Source organism: Papaver somniferum, chromosome 2 (genome assembly GCF_003573695.1).
Source record: "Papaver somniferum cultivar HN1 chromosome 2, ASM357369v1, whole genome shotgun sequence".
NCBI classification, from domain to species: domain Eukaryota; kingdom Viridiplantae; phylum Streptophyta; class Magnoliopsida; order Ranunculales; family Papaveraceae; genus Papaver; species Papaver somniferum.
In genome coordinates, this window is record NC_039359.1 from 218,142,869 (window position 1) to 218,152,549 (window position 9,681).

At 37.5% G+C, this 9,681-nt stretch overlaps 1 non-coding gene across 1 annotated transcript; it reads left to right on the plus strand.

Moving 5' to 3' along the window:
* The first annotated feature begins 7,418 nt into the window (after positions 1-7,418).
* Positions 7,419-7,492, plus strand: TRNAW-CCA. Its single transcript has one exon. It is a non-coding gene; the product is annotated as a tRNA-Trp (tRNA).
* Positions 7,493-9,681: the final 2,189 nt, after the last annotated feature.

The following is a 9,681-nucleotide window of genomic DNA, read 5'->3' on the forward strand; positions in this document are numbered from 1 at the left end:
GTTGCAAGACTCCAACAATAGATGTTTAGTATAGCATGGGAGGAAGACTGGAGCTGGTTTGAGTTTGCGGAAACGAAGAGCAATAAATTCTTTTTGTGGTACAATGTTATTCTCTCTTGTTATGACCCTGAAACTAAAACGTTAAGAAAACTAGATGAGGCCTTGAAGAAACTCATGGATGATTGTACGTTTTCGCTATATACCGCCACTCGAGCAATTCCTTTCGTGATTCCGTTTATGAAGGAAAGAGTTGGAAAGAAAAGTTCCCGGCTAAAGAAAAGAAGAAAAATATTATTCCTTTAGGGATAGGTTATCTTCTTTATTCCATATTTATACCGCAAATAAAGCCATTGCGACACCCATCAAAGGGGTAGTTCCCCATCCAGGAGCTACTTTACCATATTCCGAATTCAACGGTTTCAATAAAGCTCCTACATTTGTTCGTCTTGGACCAGATCTAGAACTACCCTCAACGGTTTGTGTAGCCATAAAATCTTGCATTGGTTGAGATGGTTGACTTTGATACCATTCCGTTGTAAATAAACGATCTTATCATAGATCCATTGTGGTCTTGAAATTATATAATAATGGAAACAGCAACCCTAGTCGCCATCTTTATATCTGGTTCACTTGTAAGTTTTACCGGGTACGCCTTATATACCGTTGGGCAGCCCTCTCAACAACTAAGAGATCCATTCGAGGAACACGGGGACTAGTTGAAGTAATGTAATGAGCCTCCCTATAGGGAGGCTCATTACATTACTTCAATTGAGATAATGAAAATTATTTCTTAGTCGGAACCTTCGGTGGTTCTCGAAAAAGATAGCGAAAAAAATAATCCCTAGAGTCGAGACTAAGAGGAATGTAAACCAATGCTTCCATAGATTCGATCGTGGTTTACAATATAGCTTCCACACCTGTTCATTTGGGATCAGCCCAGATAGATAAAGAAAGGACAAGAATCAAAGAAAAAAACGGTGATTCAAATCAAGATTTCTCCAGTACCTTATGTTATGTTAAATCACAAAAAGAAAAGAAAATAGAGTCGGAAGAAACCATAACTGTTGTCTCAGACTACCTGTCTCTTTGTAGTTGGATCTCCAAGTTTTTGGAATGCTCCAAATTCCACTGAGAATCCAAATCTGGGTCAATACCAGCAAAAACATCTCTGAACAAAGTTTAGCACCATGCCAAATGTGTCCGAAAAAGAAGAGCAAAGCAAATGAGGCATGCCCAAAAGTGAACCAACCCCTTGGACTGCTACGAAAAACACCGTCGGATTTCAAAGTAGCACGATCTAATTCAAAAATCTCGCCAATTGAGCACGTCTAGCATATTTTTCACGTTAGCAGGATCACTATAACTGACTCCATTCAGTTCACCGCCTTAGAACTCAACAGTTACACCTACCTGTTCGACACTATACTTGGATTCTGCCCTTCTAAAAGGAACATCGGCTCTCACAATTCATCTCCGTCTACCAAACTACTGGAAATGTTTCAAAAAAAGTAGGCATGCGACGTACAAAAAGCTCATGGCCTTCTTTATCTCTAAAGATAGGATGTCCTAACCACCCAACGGCTATTCCATCCCGCTGTCCATTGAACCGCTCGGAATAATCCACCTTTGGCTGGAGATTATTACCAATGTAATCATAAAAAGCCAATTTTTCGGGGAATTTTAGACCAAGCTTCTGATACACTCTGATTTTCGGCTAGCCCGGCGCTAACCCTGCGATATATTTCTTGCTGGAAATATCCTTGGTCCCATTGATAACGAGTAGGACCAAATAATTCGATCGGGGTTGTTGCTGAACCATACCACATAGTTCCAGCAACAACGAAAGCTGCAAAAAAGACAGCAGCGATACTACTGGAAAGGACAGTTTCAATATTACCCATACGTAATCCTTTGTATAGACGTTGAGGCGGGCGGACACTAAGATGGAAGAGGCCCGCTAATATGCCTAAGGTACCTGCTGCAATATGATGAGAGGCTATTCCTCCCGGAACAAAAGGATCAAAACCTTCTACACCCCACGCGGGATTTACAGATTGTACTTTTCCAGTCAGTCCATAAGGATCGGACACCCATATTCCAGGACCATACAAGCCTGTTACATGAAATGCGCCAAACCCAAAGCAAGCGACCCCTGAGAGGAATAAATGAATTCCAAAGATCTTGGGCAAATCCAAAGAAGGTTTTCCTGTACGTTCATCACAGAAAATTTCTAGATCCCAATATACCCAATGCCAGATAGCTGCCAAGAAGCACAAGCCAGAAAACAGAATATGTGCCCCGGCCACACCTTCGTAACTCCAAATACCCGGATTCGTTATAGTCCCTCCTGTGATACTCCAACCACCCCAGGAATTCGTTATTCCTAAACGAGTCATGAAAGGTATAACGAACATACCTTGTCTCCACATTGGATCAAGAACTGGGTCAGAGGGATCAAAAACGGCTAATTCGTATAGAGCCATCGAACCGGCCCAACCAGAAACTAGAGATGTATGCATTATATGGACAGAAAGTAACCGGCCGGGATCATTCAATACAACGGTATGAACACGATACCAAGGCAAACCCATGGAAATACCCCTTTATCAAAGAAAAATAGATACTATGTTACTTTATCGCATTGGAAAAGACTCTGCTTATGCTATGGACTTCTCCTTTTCAATGGATTATCTCGGAGCAAGGGTGCATTTATATTGCATTCCGTTGGTAATAACAGAAAAATTCTGTTCGTAGGAACAAAGAGAAGCAAATCTATTCTATACCCGATAAGTACCAATACGCAATGGGGGGATGGGTCTCATTTTAGATGAGTGAATTAGAGATACTTGTTCATGATTTGAACATCGCAGCTCATTCATAATAATTTTTTATGCATTCCGTCTTCTTCGATGAACAAGTTGATAGCGAGATCGCAAATCAACTTATGGGTCTCATGATATATCTCACTATAGAGGATGATACAAAAGATGTTTATTTGTTTATAAACTCCCCCGGTGGGTGGGTAACACCCGGAATAGCTATGTATGATACTATGCAATTTGTACAACCAGATGTACATACAATATGCATGGGATTAGCCGCTTCAATGGGGTCTTTCGTCCTGGTCGGAGGAGAAATTACCAAACGTCTAGCATTCCCTCACGCTTGGCGCCAATGAGTTTTTTATTTGAGAGAAAAAAGAAGACTATGCCTTCGCCAGATAAAATATGAATAATAAAGTAATAATAGCATGGCACTTCGAGTTCGATATCAGCAAACCATCATTGTTCTTTTATAACATGAGATTCCGTATCGAGAGAGTAGTATGAGACAAAAGGAATTTCTGATTTGATTTTATCTATCAGGGTTCGATTTCAGCGTCACAAACTTTTTTGTTTTCACATCACACATCAGAGGGCTCTTTCCAATATTTCTGTTACGAAAGAGTATTAAAATGAAAAAACATACACAAGATTATCCTTTCACTATTTGATCGGATCAAAAAGAAACTTTGGGATTGCTGAATTACAGACGAGATAAATATAGAAAGCAACGGAACCATCATAGTATTTTTTAACTCTTCCGAAAGAAAGGGTGGTAAATGGATTATTTACCGATCTGGGTTTGATAGATCCTCCACTTTAGGTAAAAGTAGATTCCATTCTAGAGCCGTATGCAATGCGCAAAAAATGCCTGTACGGTTCTTCAATTCGATTTTTTCTTGTCTCTTTCGATCATTGAGATAGAGGAAGCATTCATTATGTTATATCATCAGGGTAATGATCCACCAACCTGCTAGCTCTTTTTACGAGGCACAAACAGGAGAATTTGTCCTGGAAGCGGAAGAACTGCTGAAACTTCGCGAAACCCTCACAAGGGTTTATGTCCAAAGAACGGGCAATCCGTTATGGGTTGTATCCGAAGACATGGAAAGGGACGTTTTTATGTCAGCAACAGAAGCCCAAGCTCATGGAATTGTTGATCTTGTAGCGGTCGAAAATACCGGGGACTTCACGTAAATCTGTGATTCCATTCCATTTCGAACCATAATTGACTGAGCTATGTTATTTCCTATTTTATTTTCTTACCGAGGTTAAAAGTGGTAGTGGTAAAATATTCAATGAAACGAGAGGAATTCAGAATCATCCGGTTACGATTGATCTAAACCAGCCCATTCTGTATACGATCCAGCATGCCAACTATTAAACAACTTATTAGAAATACAAGACAGCCAATCAGAAATGTCACAAAATCCCCCGCCCTTCGGGGATGTCCTCAGCGTCGAGGAACATGTACTAGGGTGTATGTGCGACTCGTTCAGATCATGAACTGGAACAAAAGAAAGGAGACTTTTTTGACAGTATCAATGATCGGTACCAATGAATAGGAATGGAAAAACCCCATATCACTATTGAAAAAAGGACCTCTATTGTGTATGAAATTTATGGTTTCCTTTGGTATAAATCCAATCATCTCAACTAGAGATGAGAAGCAACTCCCCATTGGTAGCAAATGGTTATCCATTAAGCGGGGGAATGGAATGGTATTTTAGAAGCAGAGAGATTATGCTCCCATTCTTGCAAAAACGGACTAACAGGGTCAGCTACCTAACCAACCTTCATAATGAAATGCCGTTACTGTATGGGTGGATCTAGTTGTGAAAAGACCCATTACTGGATAATTCATGGGTAGAGCCAAAGAGTGTGAACTGTACAAGTTACTAAATAGGTAAGAGGCTCCGGTGTATAGAAAGGACCCCACCGTTTAAACAGTAACCATAGAAACGATGGAACCCACAATTTCTCGTTTTTTATTTACTTTTTTTGATACCAAGTATCAATAAAATTTCTTAATTTCGAGATAAAATGAAATGACTCAAAAAAATCGTGGTTGGGAAGGTCATAGTAGCAAAAGCCATTGGAATTTTTATTTTATACATCGGAAGAATCAGTTTTGTTATTAATAGACTAGGGGGGGAAAAGAATGACTGAAAGAAAAGAAATCAATTAGTTATTCATCAAAGTTTCATTTGATTCAATGACCAGAATTAAACGAGGATATATAGCTCGGAGACGTAGAACAAAAATTCGTTTATTTGCATCAACCTTTCGAGGGGCGCATTCAAGACTTACTCGAACTATGACTCAACAGAAAATGAGAGCTTTAGTTTCGGCTCATCGGGATAGGGGCAGGCAAAAGAGAGATTTTCGTCGTTTGTGGATCACTCGTATAAATGCAGTAATTCGTGAGAATAGGATATCCTATAGTTATAGTCGATTAATACATGATCTGCACAAGGGGCAGTTACCTCTTAATCGTAAAATACTTGCACAAATAGCTATATCAAATAGGAATTGTCTTTACATGATTTCCAACGAGATCATTAAATAAGGGGATTGTAAGGAATCCACCAGAATGATCTAAATGGAGTTCCCCGGAGAATGAACTCCGGGAGGGTAGGGTATAAATTACTATATATAATAAAGTAGTAAAAAGAAACTAATACGTTTCCATAATAATAATTAAGGACTTTCTCTTTTTCTTCCCCAATTCTTTTTTTCTTATGACATAACAATACAATCTAGATTCTATAATTTTTGAACAAAATACCAACCAGAGTTGGGGTTCGGGTTGGAATTTTTATTCAATTGAGGCATGGGCCTATTTATTTCTGGTTCTAGGACCGGTAGTTCTAGGAGTCGACTCGGTTCTCTCAAATTGTTTCTCATTATTAAGAAAAGGTAACGAAGATAAAATACGGGCTTGTTTTATAGCAATAGTAATTAATCGTTGTTGTTTCAAGGTTAATCTATTCACTCGTCTAGATAATATTTTTCCTTGTTCACTAATAAATCGACTAATTAAACTCATGTTTCTATAATCAATTCGATCCCCCGATCCAATTTGGGGCAAACGCCTACGAAAAGATCGCTTGGATTTAAGAAAAGGTCGCTTGGATTTTTCCATTGTTTATTCCTTATCCCGAAAATACTATTTCTGAATTCGAATTCATTTTTGATCCGACTGAAATAGGATTTGATTTGTTTCTATATATTATATGTAATTTATTCTTGTTACTTCGAAGGGTAGCACACACACCCTCTACCTCAGGTTCGGTCTATTTCTTTATCTCCCCATGAGTTGTATGTTTGCAACAATAGGGACAAAATTTTCTCAATTCCAATCGACTAGGCGTATTGTGTCGATTCTTTTGAGTAATATATCTGGAAACGCCCGACGATTCCTTATTAACACGGTTTCGTATACAACTGGTACATTCCAAAATAACTCTTACTCTAACATCTTTACCCTTTGCCATGAACCTCCCTTGAATTTTGGATTTACCCAACTCTTCGATTTTCGACCCGAAATCAAATTTCAAAAGATTTTGTTGTAATCAATAGAGTAATATAAAGAATAAGTAATACAACAATTTCTAACTATCAATGATTTTGAATCCTAGTACATACAGTATTTCATTTAAATATCTTGTATGATTTATTTAGTCTCCCTAGATCCCATTTATTTCTATTTTCTTAGGCCCTTTGAGTCTAACCCAAGTTTCACTGAGATTGAATCCACTTTTGTTTTTTCCTTTTCTGTCCTTCTATATTTTGAAAATAAAATGGGAAAAAAGAATAAAACAAAGAGAGGAAGAAGGATTAGTCACAGATAATTTATTATCTCACTAATCTTCTTCATCCCTTCCCATGTCAATAACTAGAACTAGAATGAAAAAAACGGGAATGTCAACGCATCTGGGAATAAATGATTAATCTCTATCAATAGCCCTGCTAAAGACCCGAACCATAGAGTACTTAGCACAGGTGCCACAGAGAGATATGTTTTTATATCTCGCATTGCAAACTCTCCTTCTTTATTGTAATACATATATGATCAGATGTATATGTAGTTAAGGATCACTTGTATTAGTACGTGAAATCCCTAACAAAAATGGATATATACAACGACCCGGTAGATAAGATTTCCCTTTCCTTAAAACAGAAAAAGACGCCCTCCTCTTCCTGAGTATTACCGACAAATATTCATTTCTCTATCCGACGGATTTCATATGTAAATAATTCTTTTATTATATGTTATATGAGACCAAAAAGAACAAATTGCAAGCGAAATTTTTTATTATAGGGGGAAATAATGATGTGGAAAACAAGACATGGATTCTCTACAATGACACTGTATACCAATTGAAAGGGATGTAGCGCAGCTTGGTAGCGCGTTTGTTTTGGGTACAAAATGTCACGGGTTCAAATCCTGTCATCCCTACCTATTACTTTTCCCGCGGACAGTAATTGAGATCGATCATAATTGTACATACATTATGATACTATAGACATGCAAAGTTTATTGGGCCTACAAAGATAATACTTTTTTATGGTCTTATCTATTGTGATAAGAAGGCGCTCTTAGTTCAGTTCGGTAGAACGTGGGTCTCCAAAACCCGATGTCGTAGGTTCAAATCCTACAGAGCGTGATTCTGTTCTCGAATTACAATGAAATAACTCCACCAACTTAAACAGAAACCTTAATTTGACCTCCTGTGAATTAAAAAAGGAGGAGGTCAATCAAAAACGAGATGTTACTTAATCAAAGGTCCAACTGATCACCGCGTCTGTATTGTAAATATGCAGTTACGAATAATACAGCCAAAGTAATAGGAATTAGACCTAACACGATTCCAAATAGTAAAACTTCAATCATTTCGGTTTGTTTGAAAGGGGAAAAAGAGAGGTAATATCTATTCTTAAATATAAATCCGAATCGAGAAATGAATCTGAATGATCAAGAATTGACAATTGACGCGGGAAGTCACTATAGAATACCTAGAACTAGAATATCACAGAAAAAGTTTTTTTCTGAATTGTTCATTCAATTCATTTCAAATAAGTCGTATCTTGCTCAGACCAATAAAAAGAGCGGGAGTTATAGTTGAAGCCGCCAGTAGAAAACCGAAATAACTAGTTAGAGTAGGCATAAAGGAGCTAAATAAGATACGTTATTTTTATACATATGGTGATAAAACATTTACCTAAGTTTACATTACATAAAAAAAATAAACTGACAAAATCTGCTCCAATTAAAAGTTTTTTATTCATCAATCATTATAGACGGCACTAACAAAGATAGGGTGACAGAAGTAGAAAAAAGATTGATCTAGTGATCCATCATCTATAACATCTACCGATTCCGTTATTTTGAATCAACAGATTCGTTGAACAACTATTGAGTAAAGTAATATTGAGTAAAGTAAAAAGAACAAACTTTGTAGTGGAATTTCGTTCATTTCATAAAGTAAACTCTTTTTGAATCACTATGGAATCAAATGGAAAATCTTTTCCATTTTGATCATTTCTTTATAAATTGTATATAATAAAGTTTCCTTTTTGGAGCAAAGGACCTTATCACAACACCTTTCACCTCATAAAATGAAGTCGTAGGCTCTTTAATTGTACATAATATCTCACAAATGCTAAGGCTAAGAAAAAAGTATCGCACGATCGCTGGACGAAATAAGAGCTTTATTTTGGGACAACTCAATTCTAAGACTAGTCATTCTATTATCTTTTCCTTTTAGGTTCTACATGCCGCCTTTCCATATTAGGGAATCCCTCTCTTGTATCTAGGTCAAGAAGGAAAAGAACCTTTGGCTGTAATACGACAATGGTTGTATCACGAATATTGATTGATTCTTCCTTTTTTTCTTTGGTCGAATACTATCTACTCCTATTATTGTACTACTAATCCATTCCTTGAACTGAAAGGATTCGAAGAAAAACCCGTTCTATACAACCAAGAAAAGAGGTTTCTATATTTCGCATCTAATAGAATTGTGTGAATATGATAACATCTTTCATTAATTATTAGAACCCAACCCGGCGGACTCAAGCTTTCCCAGATCTTCATTTTCTAGCCCAAAGCTAGTAATGAAAAGAACCCTATACTACTACAGTACAGAAATTTTCGGTTGAATAGCACATCCTTATATAAAAAAAAAAAAAAAGGAAGAAAGAGTTTCTGTAACACTTCTTTTGGATACTGATTGAAATTGCGTTGCTGTGTCAGAAGAAGGGTAGCTATACTGATTCGGTATACTCTAAAGATGCCTTCGGTACACTATTGACGATCTAACAAAGATTAAAGATCCGTGGGTTTCCACTTACTGATCCCATCTTTCACGGAATCGATCCCCTTTGACTGTACAAGAATATGTGGAGCTCAGCATGTCTGGAAGCACGGGAGAACGCGCTTTTGGTGATATTATTACCAGTATTCGATACTGGGTCATTCATAGCATTACTATACCTTCCCTATTCATTGCGGGTTGGTTATTCGTCAGCACGGGTTTAGCTTACGATGTGTTTGGAAGCCCTCGGCCAAACGAGTATTTTACAGAGAGTCGACAAGGAATTCCATTAATAACTGGCCGTTTTGATCCTTTGGCACAACTCGATGAATTTAGTAGATCCTTTTAGGAGGCACCAATGACTATAGATCGAACCTATCCAATTTTTACAGTGCGATGGTTAGCTATTCACGGACTAGCTGTACCTACCGTTTCTTTTTTGGGGTCAATATCAGCAATGCAGTTCATCCAACGATAAACCTAACCCGAATTGAATTATAGAGCTATGACACAATCAAACCCGAACGAACAAAATGTTG